General features: G+C 42.2%; 1 protein-coding gene across 1 annotated transcript in view; it reads left to right on the top strand.

The window, feature by feature from the left end:
* The first annotated feature begins 10208 nt into the window (after positions 1-10208).
* Positions 10209-12445, top strand: part of KCNJ16 (potassium inwardly rectifying channel subfamily J member 16) — a 46075-nt gene continuing 43838 nt past the window's right edge. Inside the window, exon 1 of the mRNA XM_063293443.1 lies at positions 10209-10278. The gene's annotated coding sequence lies outside the window, so the exon portion shown is untranslated. The remainder of the gene's footprint in view (positions 10279-12445) is intronic.

The following is a 12445-nucleotide window of genomic DNA, read 5'->3' as shown; positions in this document are numbered from 1 at the left end:
AATATAATAAAAGGAAACCTATTACCAACACATGCATCTTTGTAGTCTGATTTCCACAATTTCATGATAGCATAAGGAAATTCTTCAAAGGGAGTTAAAATGCACACACATGCTAGTGGCTTTTGCCTTGGGAGATGAGTAGTTGAGTTCTAAGTGGCAGCAATTTCTATTCAAGCTGTTCTAAAAGTAGACCAATTAGTTCTTGATGTGCCACATTTACATTCTCACTGTCCAATAGATAATAACAGTAATGCTGCACAAAATGAAAGATTTTGATGGGTAATTTCAGATATAGTGTATAATATACTACACCAGAAGGGGAATGCTGTAGGACAAAGCAGCCAGGTGTATTGAAAAAAGCACAGCCTTTCATGTCCCCTCCAAAAATGTACAGAGATTGAAGGAAGCAGCAACTCAACCCCTCCAATTTCTAATGAGAGCAATGGGCCATGTTTGGTGCATAGCTTGTTTTCATAGGCTATGGATTTATACCACAAACCATTGAGAATTGCTGAATATGTATGTATGTACGTACAGTATGTATGTATGTATGTATGTATGTATGTATGTATGTATGAATGTATGTATGCTTGCCTTGTCCCTGTGAGAGACAAGAATAGAATAGTACCAGGGCCTGAAGGAGGAACTAGAGAGCAGGTGGAAAGTGAAGGCCAAAGTGGTCCCTACCAGTGGTGGTAGGGGCACTTGGGGCTGTGACCCCCAAGCTGGGAGAGTGGCTCCAACAGATCCCAGGAGCAACATCAGAGCTCTCTGTTCAGAAGAGTGCAGTGCTAGGAACAGCCAAGATACTGTGCAGAACCCTCAACCTCCCAGGCCTCTGGTAGAGGACCTGAGGTTGGGGAAGACACATACCACCCATTGCAGTGAGAAGGGGATATTTGTGTGTGTGTGTGTGTGTGTGTATATATAATTCTTTTTCGATTGAAATTTTGGAATTATTTTTATTTGTTCAAACCATTTGAGTTGTATAAAAAGCCTTTCAGATTGAAAGTGCAGGGCAGCTTTTGCCAGCTGGATGGTCTCCAGATGCACAAATTCATTTCCCATAATACACAGCCAGTATGAACATGGCTGAGAATTTGGAGAATTTGGGGGGAGGCACCCACACTGGGGAAGGCTGGCATAAGGAAAAGTATACACTTCAATAAAAAATTTAACAACAATTTAACAACAATCACTTTCTTTCAGTTTAGGTATTCTTACCTGGAATTATGCCTGGACAGGGAGCTGAGGTCTGATTGGGCTTCTATAGGCATTCAGACTATACAGAATTCCTAGTCTATGTCATGTTCACTATTTCAATGTGCACTGTACATCGTAACGTTTCACATGCCATGGTGCTGACGCGCGTTTCTGTTGGGAGGGAGCTGCTGTGAAACCTTGTGCCAAGCTCTGTATCTGTATTCATTACAATGGAATGTGTTTGGGTTATGTGCTCTGTTCAAGGACTTTTCCCACAGACCATCAGAAACCATTAGGAGCACCTGGGATTGTGAACTTGGGAAGATTCTACGGGGGGAGGGATCTCGTTTGCACCGAGGGCTTTTAGTTTGCATTTTATCATTCTCAGCTTTCTTTGTGATCCTGCATACTATTCTTTAATAAATCAGATATCTTTGAATTCCTGCTCATGAGTCTGAGAGTGTTTTAGAATAGGCATTCATTACATAAAGCTGAGAATCACCAAAGTTGTACCGTTAGCTCCTACCAAGATCAGTTTCTTGTGAGGGAAACTAGTTAACGATGGCTGAGTCCAAGCTCACGACTGGGGGACTTGAGGAGCTGGCTAGCTTGATGCCCGAGTCGACGGTCAAGAGCGGAGAACTGAGCCTCACCCCAGAACCTTCAGATTTCCGGCAGGATTCAAGTTCCAGCCCTGAGGTGGAGGAATCTGACGATGGGGGAGAACCAGAGCAACCGGCACCCAGCGAATCGCCCGCAGAGTTGATCACCTGGGATGAAATGGGAGAACCCCAGCCAGAGACGTCCCAGGTATCCTGGAAATATTGGTTCCCACTGACCCCAGACATAGAATCTACCATGGTATCAATGGAGAGACAGCCTAACATGTGAGGGAGGGAGGAATCTCAAACCCCTGAAAGGCTAAGAGTGGTGGAGGCCAAAATAAAATCGATGGAGTCCATGTTAAGAAACCTGTCTCTATCACTGGGGGGGCAGGGGAGGCACGACGGAGGTCCCGGCTTCACGCAACCATCCCCCATCCTCCCACCCGGACTGCTGGTGGAGCGGGGCCGGAGATGGCTCCGGGATGAATCTCCACCCTGCAGAGCTTGATCACCAGTGTCCCCACCCAGAAGAGGGAGAACTACTGTAACCTGGGGCCCAACCACTCAAGCAGCTGCCGATTCCGCTCCAACAGGAGTGGGGGTGAGAGACTTTTCTGTCAAGTTTGATGGGGATCCAACCAAGGTATCTTTCTTTCTAACCAATGCTAAAAGTTACATGAGGCAGTTTGGAGCATACTATTCTTTAATAAATCAGATATCTTTGAATTCCTGCTCATGAGTCTGAGAGTGTTTTAGAATAGGCATTCATTACAGTCTAATTGTTTGTTGTTTATTCGTTTAGTCACTTCCGACTGTTCATGATTTCATGGACCAGCCCAAGTCAGAGCTTCCTGTCGGTCATCAACACACCCAGCTCCCCCAGGGACGAGTCCATCACCTCTAGAATATCATCCATCCACCTTGCCCTTGGTCGGCCCCTCTTCCTTTTGCCTTCAACTCTCCCTAGCATCAGCACCTTCTCCAGGGTGTCCTGTCTTCTCATTATGTGGCCAAAGTATTTCAGTTTTGCCTTTAATATCATTCCCTCAAGTGAGCAGTCTGGCTTTATTACCTGGAGTATGGACTGGTTTGATCTTCTTGCAGTCCAAGGTACTCTCAGAATTTTCCTCCAACACCACAGTTCAAAAGCATCTATCTTCCTTCTCTCAGCCTTCCTCATGGTCCAGCTCTCACAGCCATATGTTACTACGGGGAACACCATTGCTTTAACTATGTGGACCTTTGTTGTCAGTGTGATGTCTCTGCTCTTAACTATTTTATTGAGATTTGTCATTGCTCTTCTCCCAAGGATTAAGCGTCTTCTGATTTCCTGACTGCAGTCAGCATCTGCAGTAATCTTCGCACCTAGAGATACAAAGTCTTTCACTGCTTCTACATTTTCTCCCTCTATTTGCCAGTTATCAATCAAGCTGGTTGCCATAATCTTGGTTTTTTTGAGGTTTAGCTGCAAGCCAGCATTTGCACTTTCTTCTTTCACCTTCATCATAAGGCTCCTCAGTTCCTCTTTGCTTTCAGCCATCAAAGTGGTATCATCTGCATATCTGAGATTGTTAATGTTTCCTCCAGCGATTTTAACTCCAGACTTGGATTCCTCAAGCCCAGCATGTCGCATGATGTGTTCTGTGTACAAGTTGAATAGGTAGGGTGAGAGTATACAGCCCTGCCATACTCCTTTCCCAATCTTAAACCAGTCCGTTGTTACGTGGTCTGTTCTTACTGTTGCTACTTGGTTGTTATACAGATTCTTCAGGAGGCATACAAGATGACTTGGTATCCCCATACCACTAGGAACTTGCCACAATTTGTTATGGTCCACACAGTCAAAGGCTTTAGAATAGTCAATCAAACAGAAATAGATGCTTTTCTGAAACTCCCTGGCTTTTTCCATTATCCAGCGGATATTGGCAATTTGGTCCCGAGTTCCTCTGCCTTTTCTAAACCCAGCTTGTACATCTGGCAATTCTCGCTCCATGAATTGCTGAAGTCTACCTTGCAGGATCTTGAGCATTACCTTACTGGCATGTGCGATGAGTGCCACTGTTTGATAGTTCGAACATTCTTTAGTGTTTCCCTTTTTTGGTATGGGGATATAAGTTGATTTTTTCCAAGCTGATGGCCATTCTTGTGTTTTCCAAATTTGCTGGCATATAGCATGCATTACCTTGACAGCATCATCTTGCAAGATTTTGAACAGTTCAGCTGGGATGCCGTCGTCTCCTACTGCCTTGTTATTAGCAATGCTTCTTAAGGCCCATTCAACCTCACTCTTCAGGATGTCTGGCTCTAGCTCACTGACCACACCGTCAAAGCTATCCCCAATATTGTTATCCTTCCTATACAGGTCTTCTGTATATTCTTGCCACCTTTTCTTGATCTCTTCTTCTTCTGTTAGGTCCTTGCCATCTTTGTTTTTGATCATACCCATTTTGGCCTGGAATTTACCTCCGATGTTTCTAATTTTCTGGAAGAGGTCTCTTGTCCTTCCTATTCTATTGTCTTCTTCCACTTCCGCGCATTGCTTGTTTAAAAATAATTCCTTATCTCTTCTGGCTAACCTCTGGAATTTTGCATTTCATTGGGCATATCTCCCCCTAACACTCTTGCCTTTTGCTTTCCTTCTTTCTTGGGCTACTTCTAGTGTCTCAGCAGACAGCCATTTTGCCTTCTTGGTTTTCTCTTTCTTTGGGATGTATTTTGTTGCCGCCTCCTGAACAATGTTGCAAACTTCTGTCCATAGTTCTTCCGGGACCCTATCTACTAAGTCCAGTCCCTTAAATCTATTCTTCACCTCCACTGCATATTCCTTAGGAACATTAGTGAGCTCATATCTAGCTGATCTGTGGGTCTTCCCTAATCTCTTTAATCTGATCCTAAATTGTGCAGTAAGAAGTTCGTGATCTGAACTACAGTCAGCTCCAGGTCTTGTTTTTACCGACTGTATAGATGTCCACCACCTTTGGCTGCAAAGGATGTAGTCAATCTGATTTTGGTGTTGTCCATCTGGTGAAGTCCATGTATAAAGCCGTCTCTTAGGTTGCTGGAAGAGGGTGTTTGTTATGCAGAGTGAGTTGTCTTGGCAAAATTCTATCAGCCTATGTCCTGCTTCGTTTTGTTCTCCCAGGCCATGCTTACCTGTAATTCCAGGTGTCATTTGACTGCCCACCTTAGCATTCCAGTCTCCCGTGATGAAAATAACATCTCTTTCAGGCGTGCTGTCCAGTAGGTGTTGCAGATCCTCATAGAACTGCTCTACTTCAGCTTCTTCAGCATCTGTGGTTGGGGCGTATATTTGGATCACTGTGATGTTAGATGGCTTGCCCTGAATTCGAATTGAGATAATTCTATTGTTTTTTGGATTGTATCCAAGCACTGCTTTAGCCACTTGACTATTAATTATGACGGCTACTCCATTTCTTCTGTGGTCCTCTTGTCCACAGTAGTAGATCTGGTGGTCATTTGATGTGAAGTGGCCCATTCCAGTCCATTTCAGTTCACTGATGCCCAAAATGTCTATCTTTAATCTTGACATCTCACCAATAACCACATCCAATTTGCCCTGGCTCATAGATCTTACATTCCAGGTTCCAATGGTGTGTTGATCCTTAGAACATCGGATTCGCCGTTCACCACCAGCACCGTCGGCCGCTAGCCGTCCTTTCGGCTTTGAGCTAGCTGCGTTATCACGTCTGGGGCTAGTTGAACTGATCCTCTGTTCCTCCCCAGTAGCATTTTGACCATCTTCTGACCTGGGGGTCTCATCTTCCGATGGTATACCGACATATCTCTGGTTGTACTGATCCATTTAGTTTTCACGGCAAGAATACTGGGGTGGGTTGCCATTACCTTCCCCAGGGATCGCATTTAGTCTGGCCTCTCTGTCCTGACCTTCCTGTCTTGGGTGGCCCTTCACGGTTTAGCTCATGGCATCATTGAGGTGCTCAAGCTCCAGCACCACGACAAGGTAACGATCCTTTGCTGAAGCTTAGTCTAAGTACCACAATGCAATATTATAATATAGAGTATATTAATATTTTTCAGATAACTGAACTCAGTTATCACATCAGAATTATATTAATGTAGAAGATGTTGGAGGATAGCCATTTCTGCCTTACACTGAAAATATGCAGTCTTTGTAGCATCAACCTAAGACTTTTATTGGAGTCAATGAACATGTTGTTGCCTAAAGATTAATGATACATTATTATTATTTTTTTGTACAGTTAATCCTTCCCAAAAATAAAACTTCCCAATGACTTTGGAACAAGTGCTAATGAGGATGTATGATCTGCCTCCATTATTAACATAGGCAGATTAAATAAGGAACAACTACCACTTCTGCCTTGGCCTGCATGGTTTGTTCCTCTCCATGCTGTATATAAGAAAACCAGGAGGAGTTGTCTCCATAAAAACCAGTCCAAACATGGTTAATCTACTAAGTACAAGCTATAAAGACTTTGGCAAACTTCCTGGTTTCCTTGGGACTTCAGAAACATTCAGATATTCAGCTTGGTGGTTCACAGGTTGTGTGGGCCAGATCTAACCTATACAATGTTTGATATGTTTAGTTTGATTTTTATAGGCCACCAGAAAGCTTATGACTAGGTTGAGATGACATGAACACACAGGATGAATTTATTGATGTTTCTCTGTAGGGAATGGCCAGGTAGCTACCATAATTTTGACCACAATCAAAGCAACTTCAGAAAAGTTTTCCTTTTCCACCTCATCCTAGCAGCTATATTCACCTTCAGTCCCCATGTTCAAATGCTGATTCATGCACCACCACACATCCACATAATTTCAGTTACGTTTCAAGTACACTGGTGGATTGTTTGCCCTGTTGATAATATTGCAGTGCACAATGTTCATCTGATTAGGGCCATGAGATAAATGGCCCATCCTTTTAGTTGACCTAACAGTGATTTCCAGAGTAGATTAACCCAGAACACTTACAAAGAGAAATGGAGAAATATACATAGGACCACCTCAAAAGTTACATCTCTTAATATGGTACAAAAATAGAAGTAAGTAAGGCTGGGCATGGATAGCTTTGTTATAATTATAAATACCTAGATTCCCTCCTCACATAAGTCAATAAAAAGGCCAACTGGGGTTGAGCTGAAGTAATTATACCATTCCTACTAATGTCAAAGTCTACATGAAAGTATTCAACCACATTTCAACAGCACTTATAAATTGGCCCAGCCTCACGTACAGGTATGGCTGAAAATCATCCTGATGTTACAGATGCTGTCAGGACAGTGACTTGTAAGTGGATACAGAAACACTCTGTAAGTTCAGGAGCAGCAGCTCTTTATAGCAATAGCACAGGGCATTCTGCTCCCAATCCTACTCATTGTTGGCTTTTCTGCGGTCACCTTTAATCTCCATCAGCAAGGGATGGGTGAACAATATAACTATATTCTATTTCACCTTTATTCTGAGCCTACCTTCAGTTTTCTAAAAACCAAAAAAGGGATAATGGATATGCATTTATTTTTTTTGTAAAACAGAGAACATCAACAATGGTCCCCTCCAAGTTCATTTCCTCTTTGGAATTCAAGTTACAAATGTAACCAGAGGCAAGTGAACAAAAGATGGGGTGAGCGCTTGTGAGCAGTGTTATGCTGAACATCCCACTGCAAGTCAAAAGCATCTCAGGCAGCAGCTCTGGAAAAAAAACCCAATGGGGATTGCTAGGAGTTGTGACCAGCCTGAGAGGACCAGAACAGACAAAACTGAACAGGCAAGGCAGACCCAACACTGTGATCTTCCTCATTTATTTGCTGAAATTGCAGCCTGGCCAGGTTGGCTCTGTTGTGATGAAGTGATGAAGCAGACTAAGAGAACTTGAGGGGGAGATTTGCACTAGGACAATGGCATGGGAGGGAAAGATTAAGCTTCTCCCTTTTTAGGGCAATATCTCTCGATTTTCAAAGCAGACCCATAGGGCTCTTACCCAGGGAAATACAAATTTCGAGGAAAGCTCATTAAGGAACTCTCCCATCTGAGGATATGGCCACCCTCAGGACAAAGGGGCTTCGAGCTTCCTTCTCATGTGCTTCAAAAATGAAAGCAGGTTGCCCTGAAGAAGGCTATCAAGGGAAGGACAGGGACCTGACTCATTCATAGTCATAGCAGGAAAGACAACAGAGCCAGAAGAGAAAAAAAATCTCCAAGTGAAGACGTAGCAAATTAAATTGGCAGCTAGACCCCAAAGTAACTGTTTTAATTTCCAAGCAGTGTGTTGTATGCGCATGCTGGAAGCTCCAGCTTGCAAAACGAAGATGTTCATCTGTGAGGTATTTTTCCCCCAATTTTCCTTGCTCCAATACAATCATATTTTCTTTTTATATCTTGCGTGCGTCGTTGCTGGCGCTGCCTTTGTAGTGGTGCAGCCTCGACTTTCCTACAGGCGCAATGTTGCCAGGGAGAGGCACCCGGTACTTTATGGTAATTAAAACCTTTATAGAGCATGCATATTTTAATTATGACTTGTTTTAATGTTGAAAGTATTGACTCAGGCTGCCCACATAAGACACAGCCACACATTCCATGAGGGCCAGCAATGACGGCCAGTGCATTCCTGAAGATCCCCAAATATTAAACAGACATGCACTCATGTTGAGCCCTGTCTGCTCTAAATATATATAAATCGGGGTCTATAAAGGGGGGGGCGTAAGAGAGGAGGGAGTAAACTTCCATATGTTGGAAAGTTAAACCAAAGCTTTAGATTAAGTGGCAAAACGGTGGCTGCAATAGAGAGAAAAAACCTGATGGTTTTAGAGTTTGCCCAGAATATAAGTGCACCTTGTCTTTGTTAAGGGACAAGCGGGAATGGGTTTTCCACTAGCATGGCCTCCAGCTCTTTTACCCAGAGGGATTCAAATGCTCTCAAGTTTCAACCTGCACAAAGGCAACTTCCTAAGCCCTGCTGAGTTTTCATCAGTGGCAAGGATGTTCAATAACGCAGAAGTGCTCTCGGGAAAACAAAAGGTGTAGACAGGACAGGAATATCTCAACTTGAAAATAACCTGATAGTGATTAAAGGCAAACATGTACAAAAAAATAGCCAGAGTTCAAGGAATGGAAAAGTTTGCTGCCTAGATTTTTTTGTTCTTTTTGTTGACTAAGGATTAGAGTTCATCTGCCACAAAGAAATAGCATTTCTAAGTGGTTAATTCCTGTCTTTTCTTTTCTTTTTTTTTTTTTGGTGAGGGGCAGAGAGGATGCAGACCTTCAGCCATTCTTCTCTTTCATAGTTTGCTCTTGTATAATGCCACTCAGAGTCAGCAGTGGTGGGTATCCACAGAGTATGGTAAAAAAAAAAAAAATCAAGATGGTGGCCACAATGGTGCAATCGAACCTCCACCTATTTTTTATGTGTCACTTTGATTGCACTGTCACAGCTGAGATCTTGATTTTTTGACCATATCCCATGGACATCCCAGACTCTACAAGTTCTCTAGAGTGATTGAATGGACAAATGAACTCAATGGTCAACAATAATTTCTTTCCTCATCACATAAACCTCTTTTACTTTTGAAGGAATTATACTTTGTTGATGGGAGAGATTAACCACCATCCTTACTTCTTTGTTCAGTCTTTTTTTGGCCACTTCTATAAACCAGGAAGGGCAAAGATCAGGCAATTTCACAACAGTTCTTATGAAATCTAGTGGTGTCTTCATCAGCTGCTGATAGAAAACTAAATGAAAGGTGGGGTTCCTTGTTATATTACAGACTGGGTGGTGATTTAGCTGGTGTGTTCAAGAAGAGTTCTACATTCTACTTGACTTGTGTTTAGTGATATAGCTGGATACTGTACATCATAATGAATGTTTCAGAACTACCAGATGACTGAAAGACGTTGTCTTGTGCTTAGGAACCCCCCTTATTGCTAAACATTTCCCCTGATGAACAGGCAGTCCCATCCAATGCCTTGATCTTCTTGTTAGCCCCTCATTTTTGCTCTGGAAATTTCCACTCTAACTTAGGGTACATAAAGAAACAGAAGACTGGCAAAAAAGATAGGTTTTTTTTTTTTTTTTAAATATCGTTGTCTCTTAGCAACATTTCAATAGGTAATACCAAACCAGCCTCGATTGTAAATATTTGTATTCTGCAAGGATTTTCAAAAATCTTCCTCCTCCTTGCTGTTGTTGCAATCCTAGCCTGAATGTCTCTCGTGACTCCTGTGCAAGTTTCAGCACACATTTGATGGGGCGGGAATGGCAGCAAGCAAATGGACTGCTTGTCACCTGATTCTTGAGATGCCAGCAGCTACCTAAGCAGATTCCTGAAAGGAGATTGCTGTTCCAAATTGGGGTAAATGTTTAACCTGGGTTTGTGAAGGCTGTGGCTTTGGAAATGGTCTATTCTTAACTCAGCCTTTGCTTTCTTTATTGTCAGTTTCATGATTGAGGGCATGAAGGAGCAAAGGAAGAACAGTAAGTAGCTCTATATTCCATATTGCTGAGACTATTACATCTATAAACTGAATGGAAGACTAGTGTTTTTCTGCTGGTATTCTGTATAAAGACAGACACAACCAGGGGATCAATACAGTGTTAACATTATCCCAGAAGTCAGAAGAAGATGAATGGCTCGGAGAAAAAGAAAAACAGGGAGAAATCACAGCTGCCTGACAGTAAAATCTGAGGTCATAAGTTATTTAGCTTTCTTAGCCTCTGTATTTTTAGCCATTTGGGCCTTCTGTACAGAAGAAAACAGTTATTCATTCAGTGAAGTGTGTGGGGAAGAAAGAAGGCACCTCTGAAAAACTCGGGATTGATTCTAAAGAATGAAATCAATATTCTCAGACTAACTCATTTGAGAACTATCGGAATATGAAACCCACATGGGTTTTGAAAGATTCATAATCAGGAGTGCGCAGGAAATCTAATCTAATGAAAGAGAAGCAATCATACTGAATTTGATTTGACGCTAAAACAAGAGTTTTGAGAGAGAGAGAGAGAGAGAGAGAGAGAGAGAGAGAGAGAGAGAACTTAATGGCACCCTAACATTTTCCATATGTGTCCTATAGGTATTTTCCAAGGAGGAAAAATGTTCCTTTTTTCATTCTTTCTTTGCGTTGCTGGAGGTTGAACAACAAATGCACCCCCCCCACCCCGAAAGACTCAAGAGAGACGTTCTCCCCAGGGTTCTGTTTATTTGGAGGAACATGGGGATCGATATCTGAGGGGAAATGGTCCCAGATGATAGGTGTTCACAAAGAGGTCAGGGCAGAGACCAGGGCAGTGACGATTAAGAGCAAAAAGGAAATTCCACTGGTAGTAAATGGTTAGTGATCATGAAATGCAACAGAACTACAAGGACTTGTCCAGACAGCCTCGGAGAATCGGACAAGATTGAACAGATGGATATATACTCTGTGTGTTTGTGTGTGTGTGTGTGTGTATGTATGTATACATATATACATACATACATATATATATATATGTGTATGGAATTGGGGTGGACAAAAATTGCTAGTGGATTCTTCATCTATTTTATGGATAGTGTCTTTGTCCTGTATATAGTTCTGCTGTGATGCACCTTTGCTCTGTCTTGATATTGTTACATGCTTTCTGTAGTAATATCTTTATCTGAATAATTCTCTGAGGTATAAAAAGTATGTTCTACTTCCATTGGGGGAGGCTGACCAACCAGTTCTGTCTAGTTATATGACTTAGTCACAGTGTGACTTTGCGAGCACAAATGGCAAATCTCTATTAGGAGCAACATTTTTCACTTTTTAAAGTGAGAGCCCATTGCCTTCAAGTCAAGGCTGATCTAAAGCTTTCGTCATCTCTTCACACTGGTTGGTCCTGCTGGGAGTTGTAGTTTAGCAACAACTAGAAGTCCATAGATTTCCCATTTCTGCATTAAATATATATATTTCCAGGGATCACCTTTGTAACATGTTTAAAATGATGACCTTTCAATAGGCAACGTACATTAGAGCAATAATAAAGCAGATGCAGTGTCTGAGATTTAGATAAAAATTCACAGAACCTACATATTTTGACTTTCAGATTTCCTACCTTCATAGGAATCTTCCTGCATTTGCTTGCTTATCTAGGAACTTCTACAAGTCAGCCTCAAAGTATCTGGGTATTATTGAGTCTTCTTGGTTTTCCTTTCCTGTGCATGCTCAGTTTGTATAGGCTACAAGGTTAGGCTTCATCATTGCCAGAACACACAGAGCATGTTTTTCCAGTTGCACATTGCTGAACTGGTCAATTGCAGTGGAGGAGGAGCTAGGCATGGCATGCTGCCGATTGCATCATCATATGCGGTAGATGATATTCATTGTGCACCATGCAGCACTCAGTCTTTTGTGCACCAGAATAACATCTACCCCCACCTTTTCCACCCTAACAGATGGGACACAGCTGGTAATGGTAGATGGACATTTCCTTGCCCTTGCTGGCCTTCTGATTGAAATTTCTGAGAAATTTCCAAGGAAGGATTTTTCAGAAGACCATTTGAAAACAAATGAATTAGGGAGATTGACGCTCCTAAGTCAGACAGAAGGATTTCTAGACAGATTTCTAAGCATCTTTCTGTTCTGAAATGGATGTTATTCTTAAATTGCTGTATATGTCAGAATGA

The sequence above is a fragment of the Candoia aspera genome, chromosome 2, assembly GCF_035149785.1.
Source record: "Candoia aspera isolate rCanAsp1 chromosome 2, rCanAsp1.hap2, whole genome shotgun sequence".
Classification (NCBI taxonomy): domain Eukaryota; kingdom Metazoa; phylum Chordata; class Lepidosauria; order Squamata; family Boidae; genus Candoia; species Candoia aspera.
The sequence above is the reverse complement of the archived record's forward strand: the minus strand, read 5'-3'. Positions and strand labels throughout refer to the sequence as shown.